The 14,102-nt window shown below is 42.9% G+C and overlaps 1 pseudogene across 1 annotated transcript; it reads right to left on the reverse strand.

The window, feature by feature from the left end:
• Window positions 1-55: 55 nt before the first annotated feature.
• On the reverse strand, window positions 56-6,529 carry LOC110538977 (fas-binding factor 1 homolog; annotated as a pseudogene). Its single transcript, XR_016485346.1, has 21 exons — window positions 5,998-6,529; window positions 5,355-5,379; window positions 5,213-5,254; window positions 5,016-5,094; window positions 4,837-4,891; window positions 4,700-4,750; window positions 4,368-4,597; window positions 4,188-4,231; window positions 3,892-4,026; window positions 3,647-3,791; window positions 3,351-3,508; window positions 3,174-3,267; window positions 2,623-2,985; window positions 2,416-2,479; window positions 2,200-2,288; window positions 1,273-1,322; window positions 1,107-1,157; window positions 818-946; window positions 624-724; window positions 326-532; window positions 56-161 (listed from the first exon to the last, which is right to left on the reverse strand). The product of XR_016485346.1 is annotated as a fas-binding factor 1 homolog (transcript).
• Between the last annotated feature and the right edge of the window lie 7,573 nt (window positions 6,530-14,102).

The following is a 14,102-nucleotide window of genomic DNA, read 5'->3' on the forward strand; positions in this document are numbered from 1 at the left end:
GAGATTTAGCAGAGTATGGTTAAAAATGAGTATTGAGTAGAAATGCATGTTTGACCTGGTTTGTGATGTGGCACTGGTCACAGCATCAATCTCCTCATCCTTCAATCTCTTCAGCCTCTGGACCTGATCCTCGTGGTCTTTCTTCATCTCAAATAGACTTCCTAGAGGAAGTAAACCGTGACAGAGCAAATAAAAATTAAGAAACATTATGGAAATATAAAGATAACATACATTATTTTATCCACAAGCAGTGAAAATAGCTGGGCTTTAGGGAGAAAATACAGGCATCTCTTGTTCTCTAATGTGGTATCTTGCAGCCCCCTACCTCTGTAGGTCTCTGAGTCTCTCCACCTCTCGGTCTCTGTCCTGCTGGGTTTGGGCCAGTCTGCGCTGGTGCTGTGCCTGCAGCTTCATACACTCCTGTTCAGCTATATGTGTGACCGTGGCTAGGTGCTCAGCTAGGTCCTCGCATTCCTGTCGTGCCCGTGATTCTCGCTGTGCCACGGAATCGTCAAGCAGCTTCACACGAGCCCTGGTGGATGCACACACATTCTTTTGGGTAAAGAGGTAGTGATTCAGTGGTGGTGGCAGGACCTCTATAGGTCTCCGAGCTCCTGTCATACCTGTGTGTGTTCTCCATGAGCTCAGTGTCCTGCTTGTGTCTCTGCTGAACACTCTCCAGCAACATCTGGTTCTGGTCTAGCTCCTGCTGTAGAGATCTCACCTGGAAGAGAAGACGCAGTTTTCAGAGCTGAATGTTGTTTATGGAAGTGGCAGAAAGAGGAAGAGCACTGTCAAAAAGACAGTTGATAGATACCTGTCCCTCCAGTTTGATGATGCGGGCCTGTAAAGCTAGATGTCCATTCTGCTTCTCAGTGTCTCTCTTCTGTCTCTGCAGCTCAGCTACATCCACAGCTCCCCCTAACCCCAGCAGCTGGGACGCCAACTACGGTCAGAGACGGATACCAAAGTAAAGTTAACGAAGACTCTCAAAAGAGAACATCTGATAAAACCTGAGTTATCTGTGTTCACATTAGTAAAAACAAATGAATGGGGAAGTGTTTCCATCAAATGAAAAGGTAATTGTGATTGGAGAATTGTTTTACCTGCTGCTGTTGTAGTAAGAGCTGTTGCAAACTGTTGGCTGAAAGAGACATCTGTTTAAAAGAGAGGAAGAGTTAAATAATGAAATAAGTGACTTATGGTTTCCAAACAAATCATCCATAATGACAACAGGGCATATAAATGAAAAATAGAAAAGCCTCTACATACCTGTGGTTGGACAGCTGGTGCAGTGTTCTGCATCTGGCTTTGCTGTGGCACTGGGAAACCAAGAACAGTATGTGTCAATCAGGACAATCTGCCCATCATCAATGCCAGTGATTGATAAGAAACTAGAGGCATAACTATTAGAAATATGAATACAGTTAGAAAGTTATTCAAATGACTACTGTCCATAAGCTATCCATCCCTATGTTTCCCTAAGAGTACCTACACCGCATTGAGCCAGGCATCATAGCATGGGGCATGGGGCCAGACAGACTGCCATGGCTGGGCAGGGTAGTTAGGGGGCAGCTCTGCTTGACTTGGCCATCCTGGCTCCCTGTGATTGAGGTTGGCAGGGGAGAGGGGTCTGGGGTCTGGTCAGGATAGAAGCCTACTCTAGCAGACACAGCTGTGGATAGAAAGGGGGAGACTAGTTGAGAGGAAGAGAAAGGTTGAGGTTTGGTGGGCGGATTTTGGATGACTATTGTGGGGGATTGTGGAAGAGATGAGTGGACTGGTATCTGTGGGGAGTGGAGAGCTGATGTGTGCCTTTGACAAGACTGTGGGTTGTGGATGTGAGACAAGCTCAGTACGGGTCTTAGGTGTTGGTGAGTGAGGGGTGTGGTCTGTGTGCGAATTCTGCCTGATAGTTTCTTCGGCAGTGGAATGAGCTGGTCAGGGCTGGGCATGACTCTTTGTCCCTATTGGCTCAGCTGGGTCACTAGTGAATGTGTGATTGGTTTCCTGTGTCTGCTCAGGAGGGTCAGTTGGGATAGGGATAGACATTCTAGTAGGCTCTGGGTCAGCCAAATGACTAGAAAGGGACGTTTGTTATAAAAGATGCTTCCCGTGTGGTAGAAGTTGAATAGCACAACGTAGAGGGAAAAGGGACATGGTTAGCTGGGTCCTCTAAGATGGGAGTGAGTAACATACCAGGCCTGAACAGGACCTCTCTCACTGGGGTAGAATGAGCAGTAGGGCTGGGCTGTCTGTGGGAGGGCTCCCTGGTCAGATGAGAATCTCTTGAAGAGAAGGAACATAATCCTGACCTCAATGTCCAAAAGCACCAGAACTCATATAGCACATTGGGGCAATATTGCAGTGGTAGATATTATACATCACAGCTATTTAGATTAAGGTTGATCATACCCTGGTTCCTTGTTGGGGGGTGGATGCATCTTTCCTCCTGGAAGCTGGTGAAGAACCACGTTTGCTGAGGAAGTAACAGACAACCAATGACAACATACTGAGATGTAACCAGTTGCTTCTAATGTAGGTGTTTCTCTAGAACTGTAGTAGTATGACCCAGCCTTCAATGTAGAGTACCCTAGTCCTAGCCTAGTCCTATAGCCTTACCTGAGAAACGACTCCAGATCCACCTCGTCTCCAAACCCCAGAAAGTCTTCCTGGGTTGTCCTCTTTTCCTTTGACCGTGTGAATGATTGAGTGTTCTTCCTGCTCAATGGAGTCTCTGTCGATGGCTGTGGAATGAGGTTGCCAGACGAGGAGGGTTTGCTTCCCACTGACGAAGAGGAGGGGGTCTTCAAGGGTTCTGGTACAGGCGGGGGCTCTTCCTTCTCTTCCTCCTCCTCATCATCTACCTGCGAGAGCCCCAGCCAGTCTGCAGCAGGTCGGGGGAAGGTAGGGGTGAGCGTGGTGGGGGTGATGGGTTTGAGTTTCTTCTCAGGAGAAGAGGCACTGTTGTCCTCAGTGGAGAATCTGAAAAGGAGTGGCTAATCTTAGATGGTGGGCCATTTCCTTTGACATACACTCTGGTCCATTAACTTACATAGATAATCTTCAGGAACTCAGATTATATCTAGATATGATGGACGTTTTATTGACCCAACCTTGGTTGATCCAGGCTTTGACCAAAACAAACTATGAGGACTAGAGCTCTGACTTACCTGACCGACTGTCTGCATGAGTGGCGTCCCTCAGGTGTAGTGACCAGTGTAGGTTGATAGGAACCAAACGTCAGCTCTTCTTCTAGGAAGGGGTCTGACAAAGGGAAACATCAACTCTCATTTCATTCAAGAATACCATATCACACTTTAAATACAAAAACATGGAGTGTTAGCTACCTTTAGTAGTGGGGGTCTCCTGATGATGTTTCTGCTTTTCCTGCTCCTGCGGAGGGTCCTTTGTCTCCCCTGTTAGAGGGCGCTCCAGAAGGCGAGGGGACGTCCCACGCCCCAGAATCTCATCTAGCCTGGTGCGTGCTCTTTGAGGGAGCTCACTGCTGCTAGAGACAGTCAGCGCAGAGGAACAGGGAGGGTGCATTTCCAATGAACTTTTTGTTGGGTTTATCATAGTCCATAGGTTTTGTGATAGCCTTGGTTGGAACTGATGATGTTGACTGAGGCATTTGAGACCCTACCTCTCGTTCTTTGGTATGAGCACGGTCTCATTCTTCTTAGGGCTCTCTTTGGGCCTCTCCCCAAACCCCAATGCATCCATTAGGTCATCCTCGTCGTCATCAAACGTAAGCTCGTCCCGCTTCTTTGGAACTGGAGCTGGTGAGGCTACAGGAGAAATATATGCATTTGATACATTCTGGCTCGCTCTTCTTTTGGGTATGTTACAATGTATAAATTCACAAATAAAACACACAAAAAGGTTCACCAACCTGTTTCTTTATGATAGGGGAGTCTGGGGGCAGCACTGATCTTTCTGGAGGAGCTTTTTTGATGATTTTTGGCTCATTTTTGTCTTCTATGGGTAGATTATCTAACAGGTCAGCCAAAGGGTCATCAAAGTCTGTAGACAACAGATATGATACCAGAGCTGGGGATTCTGTTTTGATATTAATATGCTTTATGGTGTGTTAAGAACTCTACACTTAGGGCCACTCTAATGGATTTTACAGTTGACCTGATATTTTGTGGTCTATACATGGGTCCAACTGTTAGCTTTGGTACCTTTTGTGTTAGTTGTTGGGGCAAGAACATCATCATCATCATCTGAAGCAATGCAGCAATAGGAAGAAATAATGTACAATTATGTATATTTGCATTGTATTAATACTAATTTGGTGGCCCGGGTCATTGATAACCAATGGTGTAGCCAGACTAGCCAAAGACCCAGACAGGACAGTCACCTCACCAGTGAAGCTGAACCTCTTGTAGCCACGTGCTGTCGATGCAGGAGCAGAACTTGGCTTCTTCTCCTCAATGTGTAGCTCATCTGAGATTCCTCCTCCTTTTAACTTGTTTCCTGATTTAGGAGGATTTTTCGTAGGTCCTCCAATGCCGGAGCCTTTACTCTGAGCTGGGGCTGAACTGGGCTTTTTCTTTGATCCAAAGAGATCAGCGTCCATATCATCTATGTCCTATGTAAGGATAGAACAGACATAGCTGGGTTATGAACGTTCACACATAAAGCCTGGAGTCTTACTCCCTGGGGAGGCGTCATTAGAACAAGGCATCATTACCTTCATGCTCTCCAGTAAGGCTGTGGGATCAGCCTCAGAAACATCAGAGCCCTGGATTGGAAGTGAATATAAAAGATGTATATGGAAAACAGTCAACAGCCTCCCTGCCATACTTAATGTATGACCTGCCAACTCACCTCATTTTCAGCTTCCTCGGCCAGTTTGCTGAAGAAGTCGTCGCCCAATAGTGAGCTGGAGAACCAAAACGCATAGAATTAGCAAGCAGACTGACAGTATCCTCTGTCTAAATGGTCAAGAAAGAGTTGAGACTACTCTCTGATCTGGCAGTACATTTTTTCAGTCCCAGTTAACTCACTGTTTTCCACTGCGTGATGGTAGAGGAGGTCCTAGTCTGCCTGCTTCACGGGCCAGAGCTTTGGCCTTCACTGGGAAATCTGTACAAATAACAGGACAACTTTACCATCACTACACAGTGTGTACTTGCAGTATATTATACTAATGATTTGTCATTTTGAATTGTCATAGATCTGTTGTAGGGATGTAATCACATACCATCATCTCCCAACAGGTCTCCTAACATATCATCAATTGAACCTGTAGTACAAAAACATCATATTGAATGAATCTGTGAGCTCCATTCAAGTTTTATTGTGCAGGATTTAAATGGGTAAATAACAACATCAGAGGGACTTACTCTTCTGTCCTTTCTTCTGTTTAGACTGTATCGATTAGGAACACAGGATAGGGGGTGGGTTTAATTTGTGGAACTTTCCAACAGGAATCTGTTCCAAAAACTTCGTACAAGATTGCCAAACAACGCATACAAAGTAGCACGATAAAGTCACCTTGCTAACTAGCTGTCGAATAGGCATCAACTCACCACATTGCTTATTCTTAATGTTTGTCCATAGGCTACCAGAGTGAGGAAAGACATTTTTCGGAATAAACGTGATGAGTGAAAAACTTAATGACATACCCGGTAGGGAGTGGGCTATCTTATTCGGCCGCTATACAACTTTGTATGCGTTGTTTGTTGGCAACCTTGTTATTTACGAAGTTTCTGGAACAGATTCCTGTTGGAACGTTCAATAAATTATACCCACCCAGGTTAGGGTTTTTAAAACAAAGTTCACTGCAGTCAATGGGGTGACTGGCACTTGAATAAACTAAGCTTCAACTAAAAGCTATCTTGTTGTGGGGAATTATCTAGCTCTCAACAACCTATACTGAGCACTATTACATTTTAAGAGGGTTAATCTTGCAGAATGACCAATAATGTATTAGGAGACTTGTGATAAAATACTCGTATCTTGATTTAGATAGTATACGATACTTACCATGATGTTTCTCTGACTGCAGCAGCGTTAAATCTGAGCCTGGTGACTAATGGTAACCACAGCGAAGGGAAATCCCAACAAGTCTGCAAATTTGCTTTGGCTAGACGACTAGAAGCTACTGTCTGTAGCTATTCGTTCACAAACTTAGCTAGTATATTTGGTCACTAGCTACCTTTTTAAAAATTTGGAAACAACCGACAAATAATGCTGAGTGTGGACTCAGCCTGGTGTTGTAACGTTACCACCAGCACTAGCTACATTCAAATGACATGGAAAGGCGGTTGTCTCATCATGAAGGCATTTAACGTTAACCATGTAGCTAACGTTAGCTAGAAAATCAAAACATACTCCCTCTGATTGACCAGGTTGAATGACTGAATACTAACTTAGATATTTAGAGTAAATCTAACCATCCCTCAATTTAAGTTAATATAATACCAATCCATATGCTTTTATCAGAGTGTTTTACCCGCAGGTTCCTCTGTTGTAGCATTTTCAACGTACACTCCCTGTTTACCAGTGAATTATTGGTAAACATTATGTTTGGTCCCCACCAGGTGGCGTTTCAGGTTAGAACATTTCAAAATATCTGTTATTATTGTACATAATAGCAGAATATAGAATAACAAATATTGCTTTTATCTAGCTAAATACTTTTTGTTTAATTGCAGGTCAGTATTGGTGTATATAAGCGAAGTAAATGATTATATAACAACATTGTTAATGGGTCTACATAGCTAATCATTCAGTCAGTGGTGGTGATGGACTGTAAAAACTATACCCAACAAAATCTCAGTGGCACGAACAGATGAATTAAAGGAAAACTCCACCCAAAAACCATCTTTTGGTATTTGTTTCTTTAGTCCATTGTTGATTTAGGCCCTTATGTTAGGCCCTGATCTGGCTATGCAATATGACTGTAGGCTACACTAGTTCATTTAGCGGACAAGATTAGCTTATAATTCCTATGGCATTATTTTATATTATTTTATAGTAAGAGGAATACAATTGAATTGAATATAGCTGAATAAAATAGAAAATATATTTTTCCAAAACGGTTTCAGAGGGAGTGCGCACATACAGTTATTCTGTATTGAGCACAGTTAACAAAGTGATCATTAGAAACAGGCCTTCCTATATGCTTAATTATTTATGCAACTTTAGTTGTGATACAAATCTTAAGCTATATGTTTGGATTTCTAATACATTCTAAGGCTGCATGATGCGACTCCAATATTCAGAACAGGTCAATAATTACTTTAAATGTTTTTAGTTTTTTAGTTGGGACCCCGCAGGTAGCATATGAACACGTCATAAGCAATGGCAAAATGTAGGAAATTAACTTTAAAGGTTGACTTTGGGCACAAAAAACAGTCAAACTCCTCTTTCTCAATTTTCAAACATTAATTATAATGTAAAACTTTTTTTTTTAATTAAGTTCATCGATTTGTCATTCTGGTCATGCGCTCTGTAGCCGACGTAGCTAGTTGATTAGCTTAGCTAGCCAGTAACTCCTCCAGTATGTGTTGAGGTCATTTCACAGGATTTGTTTTTGCACAGAAATTGTAGAGATTGGTAAGAAATGGCACTTCTGTAGCCAAATATCTCATTCATATTTTGTTTTTGTTTTTAAGCATTAAATGACCTGATATAATGACGCATTGATCAGCTGTACCATTTAAAGCCATCATATTTGTGGTTTTGTCCAAAGTTGACCTTTAAAGTAACTGTCCAGTGTTTCCAGATTTCTATGAAATATGACCTATAATTAATTACAATATGAGTGAAATCATTTTTTAAATTATTTTGTATGTTAAAAAGCAGCTTTTCTGTCACAACCTGATCTGTTTCACCTGTCCTTGTGATTGTCTCCACCCCCTCCAGGTGTCACTTGTTTTCCCCAGTGTGTTTATCCCTGTGTTTCCTGTCTCTCTGTGCCAGTTCGTGTTATATGTCCAAGTTAACCAGTGTGTTTTTCCTGGTCGCTTGCCTGCTCTATTCTTTTTGCTAGTCCTCCTGGTTTTGACGCTTGCCTATTTCTGGACTCTTTACCCACCTGCCTGACCATTCTGCCTGCCTTGACTTCGAGCCTGCCTTCCACTCTGTACCTCCTGGACTCTGAACTGTTTTTGACCTTTTGCCTGTCCATGACCATTCTCTTGCCTACCACTTTTTGGATCAATAAACATTAAGACTCCAACCATCTGCATCTGGGTCTCGCCGTGTGTGTGTGTGTGTGTGGTGTGTGTGTGTGTGTGTGTAACCCCAACAACAGAATGGTGTGGGCACCAGCCATTAAAAATATTAATGCGAGTAGACCAGGTAGCCTAGTGGTTAGAGCATTGGGCCAGTAACCGAAAGGTTGCTAGATTGAATCCCTGAGCTGACAAGGTAAAAATCTGTCATTCTGCCCCTGAACAAGGCAGTTAACCCACTGTTCCTAGGCCGTCACTGTAAATAAGAATTTGTTCTCAACTGACTTGCCTAGTTAAATAAAGACCGCTGATTGGCCAGTTTATCCTCAGGAGAATGACATCATCCTCTGAGGAAATAGCAAGCATTTTTAAATGGTCTGTTTGAGATACAAGTTGGAGGTGGGGTGTTTTTTTTTCTCAAATTCATGCTTTGGTCACCAATATGAGTATAGGATGAGTCAACAACATTATCTGGGTATGAGCTTACAGAATATGAACTTTTAAAAGTGAGATTTTCACTTTAAAACTGCAACATTTTCTCTCCGCATCATGGCAAAATGTGAAGAGTAGCAGAAAATTAACTTAACTGTACATTTTTCTCAGACTCATGAAAAGATATGTAGAATAGCATTATAAAACTGCAGATCTCTCTGCCCCATGGCAAACCGTGTTGAAATGCAGGAAGTTAGCTGTTTTCCTAAAACATATAACATAATTAGTGGCCAGTCAAAACTCTGTTTTCAGATGAGATTGCGCAATGACTGGGTTTATAAGAATACAAGTTTCACCAAGCTCTGTAGGCTATGGGCTCTCCAACCCTGTTCCAGGGGTTATTTGGACACTTTAGGTGTGATACAAACATTATCAAAACATATAAGCCTATGGGCTAGGATACAAGTCGCAAAAAAATGCATGCACTGTTTCTTTAGACTGCACACCAGGGCCGTTGCCAGAATTAATCCGTTGGACGGACCTTTGATTTTCATAGGTGGGCACGTTTTTTCACGGGACATCCTGTGTGTGCGTGCATGTGCTTGCGCGTTCATAATTGTTTTTATGGGTGTTATAGTAAAGACCATTAGCAGCTCCTGAGTTTCAAGTTTGGGGAAGCTTACAATTTATCCTACCATTTCTACCGATCTGCGTGACAAGTTATGATTATTTTTATATGCGCATTTTCGTCTAACAGTTTCATTTCAATAATAACGTTTTATTTATTCAAACCCATTCTCACATGGTTAATCATAAAATCTGAAGTAAAATCTAAAAGTTCAAATATGGGCAAATTGATACACTGTGGTCCACTGGCGGCTAGAGAAATTAGTGCATAGAACTCAGAGATAGCCTATAGCCCAACGCAGCAGTAGACCTACCATGTCAACTAAGTAAAACACAACTAAGTAAAATACAGAGGCCTAAAGCCAACAAATAAAGACAGCAGAAAATATCTTGATGAAAATTCTGTTTCTTTCAATCACATTCATCTCTCTATTCCGACTGTCTGCCTCCCTTTCTATATAATCTTACTAGTGAAGTGCCACGTTGTATCAAAACATCAACTTGATCAAGAACCTCATGCTCCGTCACTCTGACAGAGCATGAGAGATGGGAGAAACTTCCAGAAGGATAACCATCTCTGCAGCACTCACCCAATCAGGCCTTTATGGTAGAGTGGCCAGACGGAAGCCATTCCTCAGTAAAAGGCCCACTTGGAGTTTGCTGAAAAGCACCTAAAGACTCTCAGACCATGAGAAACAATATTCTCTGGTCTGATGAAATGAATGCCAAGCATCATGTCTGGAGGAAACCTGGCACCATCCCTGCGGTGAAGCATGGTGGTGTTTTTCAGCTGCAGGGACTGGGAGACTAGTCAGGATCGAGGGAAAGATTAACAGAGCAAAATACAAAGAGATCCTTGATGAAAACCTGCTCCAGAGCGCTCAGGACCTCAGGGTGAATGTTCACCTTCCAACAAGACAACTACCCTAAGCACAGAGCCAAAACAATGCAGGAGTGGCTTCGGGACAAGTCTCTGAATGTCCTTGAGGGGCCACACAAGAGCCCGGACTTGAACCTGGTCAAACATCTCTGGAAAGACCTGAAAATAGCTGTGCAGCGATGTTCCTCATCCAACCTGACAGAGCTTAAGAGGATCTGTAGAGAAGAATGGGAGAAACTCCCCATATACAGATGTGCCAAGCTTGTAGCGTCATACCCAAGAAGGCTCAAGGCTGTAATTGCTGCCAAAGGAGCTTCAACAAAGTACTGAGTAAAGGTTCTAAATACTTACGTAAATGTGTTATTTCCATTTTTCTAAAAACCAATTTTTGCTTTGTCATTATGGGGTATTGTGTGTAGATTGATGAGGAAAAAAGGATTTTAATCTATTTTAGATTAAGGCTGCAACGTAACGTAAATTAAGACAATCAGAAATCAGACATTGCCAAATGGGCACTTTCCTACATTAACTTGTTTCTCACAAGTGTAGGAGGTTGTGAACTTTGCAAACAACGTTTCCATTCCGAGAATGAGAACTGTACTTTGAATCAATTGGAGGTGTACCTGTGGATTTATTTCAATGCCTACCTTTGCTTGACATCATAGGAAAATCAAAAGAAATCAGCCAAGACCTCTGGATTTTTGTTTGTTTGGCCTCCACAAGTCTGGTTCACCCTTGGGAGCAATTTCCAAACGCCTGAAGGTACCACGTTCATCTGTACAAACAATAGTACGCCAGTATAACACCAAGGGACCATGCAGCCTTCATACCGCTCAGGAAGGAGACACGTTTTGTCTCCTAGAGATGGACGTACTTTGGTGCGAAAAGTGCAAATCAATCCCAGAACAACAGCAAAGGACCTTGTAAAGATGCTGGAGGAAACAGGTACAAAATTATCTACATGCACAGTAAAACGAGTCCTATATCAACATAACCTGAAAGGCCTCTCAGCAAGGAAGAAGCCACTGCTCCAAAACCGCCATAAAAAAGCCAGACTGGTTTGCAACTGCACATGGGGACAAAGATCGTACTTTTTGGAAAAATGTCCTCTGGTCTGATGAAACAAAAATAGAACTGTTTGGCCATAATGACCCTCATTATGTTAGGAGGAAAAAGGGGGAGGATTGCAAGCTGAAGAACACCATCCCAACCGTAAAGCAGCATCATGTTGTGGGGGTGCTTTGCTGCAGGAGGGACTCGTGCACTTCACAAAATAGATGTTATCATGATTAAGTAAAATTATGTGGATATATTGAAGCAACATCTCAAGACATCAGTCAGGAAGTTAAAGCTTGGTCGCAAATGGGTCTTCCAAATGGACAATGACCCCAAGCATATCATGCTGAAACATGAGGTGATGGCGGCAGATGAATGGCATGACAATGGGCCTCAGGATCTCATCACGGTACAGTATCTCTGTGCATTAAAATGCCATCAATAAAATGCAATTGTATTCGTCGTCTGTAGCTTATGCCTGCCCATACCATAGGCACTTTGTTCACAACGTTGACATCGGCAAACCGCTTGCCCACACGACACCATGCACGTGGTCTGCAGTTGTGAGGCCAGTTGGACGTACAGCCAAATTCTCTAAAACGACATTGGAGGCAGCTTATGGTAGAGAAATTATCATTCAATTCTCTGGCAAGGGCTCTTGTGGACATTCCTGCAGTTAGTATGCCAATTGCACGTTCCTGGAAAACTTGAGACATTTGTGGCATTCGGTTGTGTGGCAAAACTGCACATTTTAGAGTGCCCTTTTATTGTCCCCAGCACAAGGTGCACCTGTGTAATGATCATGCTGTTTAATCAGCTTCCAGATATGCCACACCGGTCAGATGGATGGATTATCTTGGCCAAGGAGAAATGCTCACTAACAGAGATGTAAACAAATTTGTGCACAACATTTGAGAGAAATAAGCTTTTTGTGAATATGGAACATTTCTGGGATCTTTTATTTCAGCTCATGAGACATGGGACCAAAACATTTGTTATATTTATATTTTTGTACAGTGTAGTAGGCCTCGCCTATAGAAAGCTTATGGGATCCTCCTCTTTTTAATATAGGCCATCAAAACTATTTTTTCAAAGCATAGCCTGTAGAAATGTTGTTCAACATGGGCTTATATGAACACAATATATTCCGCTCAAATTCTGAATGGCAGGGCTCTCATGAAGTGTTTGATTTGATTTTCAATCGCATTTGCATTGATGCCAGAGTGATTAGTGGGACAACAGAGTGCTGAGTACCAGGCCATTAACGACTGGCTGTTAGCAAGTTTGGTAGGCTGCTAATGACCATCAGCAAGCAGTTTTGGAGAAGCCTATATACCTCAAAAGTCACGTGGAATTTGACTGTGGTCATGACTCGTGATTGCTGGTGTGGCGGTTGGTTCAACGTAATTTCATTGAAGTAACATGGAAACAATGTTGATTCAACTAGAGTGTGTCTAGTGGGGCAGTAACAACCCCCCCCCCCCCCCCCCCAGAGGTAATGAAAGTCTTCTATACCTTATTCTATACCTTATTTTCAATGCCGTCATTGAAAATAAGAATTTGTTCTTAACTGACTTGCCTAGTTAAATAAAGGTAAAATAAAAAAATACCCTCTCCCAAAGTCTGCATTTGCAAACTATTTATTCAGGAACATCTTGCCATTGTCATGAAACTGGTGTTATTATCTTTGCTAATATTGTGTTGCCTGTAACACCATAGGTGTTTTCGTTTGGCTTCTTGTTGTTTTTTTTTTGTTGTTTTTTTACCCATTCTTCTCTCCAATTTTGTGGTATCTAATTGGTAGTTCGTCTTTTCCCATCGCTGCAGCACCCGTATGGACTCGGGAGAGGCGAAGGTCGAGAGACGTGCGTCTTCCAAAACACGACTCGTTTGGCTTCTTTATGGACCTTTTTCAATGTCCTTCAATCAATTTGTGGGGTCATTTGTCAGTCTAATGATTTGATAGTAACCACTGTCATGTTGACGGCTGGTGAGATTGGAAGTAAATAACACAAGGCTGTTGTGTCAGCGGCAAAGCTATATTTACCTGCTCACGTTTGTGGATTAATACTGTGGAGTGGAATGATCACTGTTTTATCCTTATGAGGTCAGGTGACGTCTTGCTGAGGTATCTGCTTAATTCTTCTTGTTTGGAGTGGTTAAAAAAACAAGCATGTACAGATTCAATATCTCAGACTGTGTATGTTACATGTTGAAGGGTCTCTTATAAGTGGTAATACAGTAATGGTCATCATGCTGTCATGTACTGTCATGTTGTGTCTTGTCTCTGTCCTTTCCCTTCACCCTGTCTCCCTCTGCTGGTCGTTGTTAGGTTACCTTTTCTCCCCCGCTTTCCCCCAGCTGTTCCTTGTCTCCTCTGACTACCCATTCACCCCGTTTCCCACCTGTTCCCTTTTTCCCTCTGATTAGGTCCCTATATCTCTCTCTGTTTCTGTTCCTGTCCTTGTCGGATTCTTGTTTGTTGTGTTTCATGCCTGAGCCAGACTATCGTCATGTTTGCTGTAACCTTGTCCTGTCCTGTCGGAATCTGCCGGTCTATCTGAGCCTACCTATGTTTGGTTATTAAAGAAGCTCTGTTTAAGTTAGTTCGCTTTTGGGTCCTCATTCACTCACCCTAACAGAAGAATCCGACCAAGAATGGACCCAGCGACTTCGGATCCTCTCCACTCAGCCGTCGGGATCCAGGGAGCGATGCTAGGCAGACACGAGCAGGAAGTGTCTGCTGCTCGACATGCCGTTGAGACCCTGGCCACCCAAGTCTCCAACCTCACAGAACAGGTTCACCATCTCCGCCTCGATCCACCGGCCACTTCCAGGGCTTTCGAATCTCCGGAGCCCAGAATCAATAACCCGCCGTGTTACTCTGGGGAGCCCACTGAATGCCGCTCGTTCCT

Source organism: Oncorhynchus mykiss, chromosome 12, assembly GCF_057628025.1.
Source record: "Oncorhynchus mykiss isolate SJ-2025 chromosome 12, ASM5762802v1, whole genome shotgun sequence".
NCBI classification, from domain to species: Eukaryota; Metazoa; Chordata; class Actinopteri; order Salmoniformes; family Salmonidae; genus Oncorhynchus; species Oncorhynchus mykiss.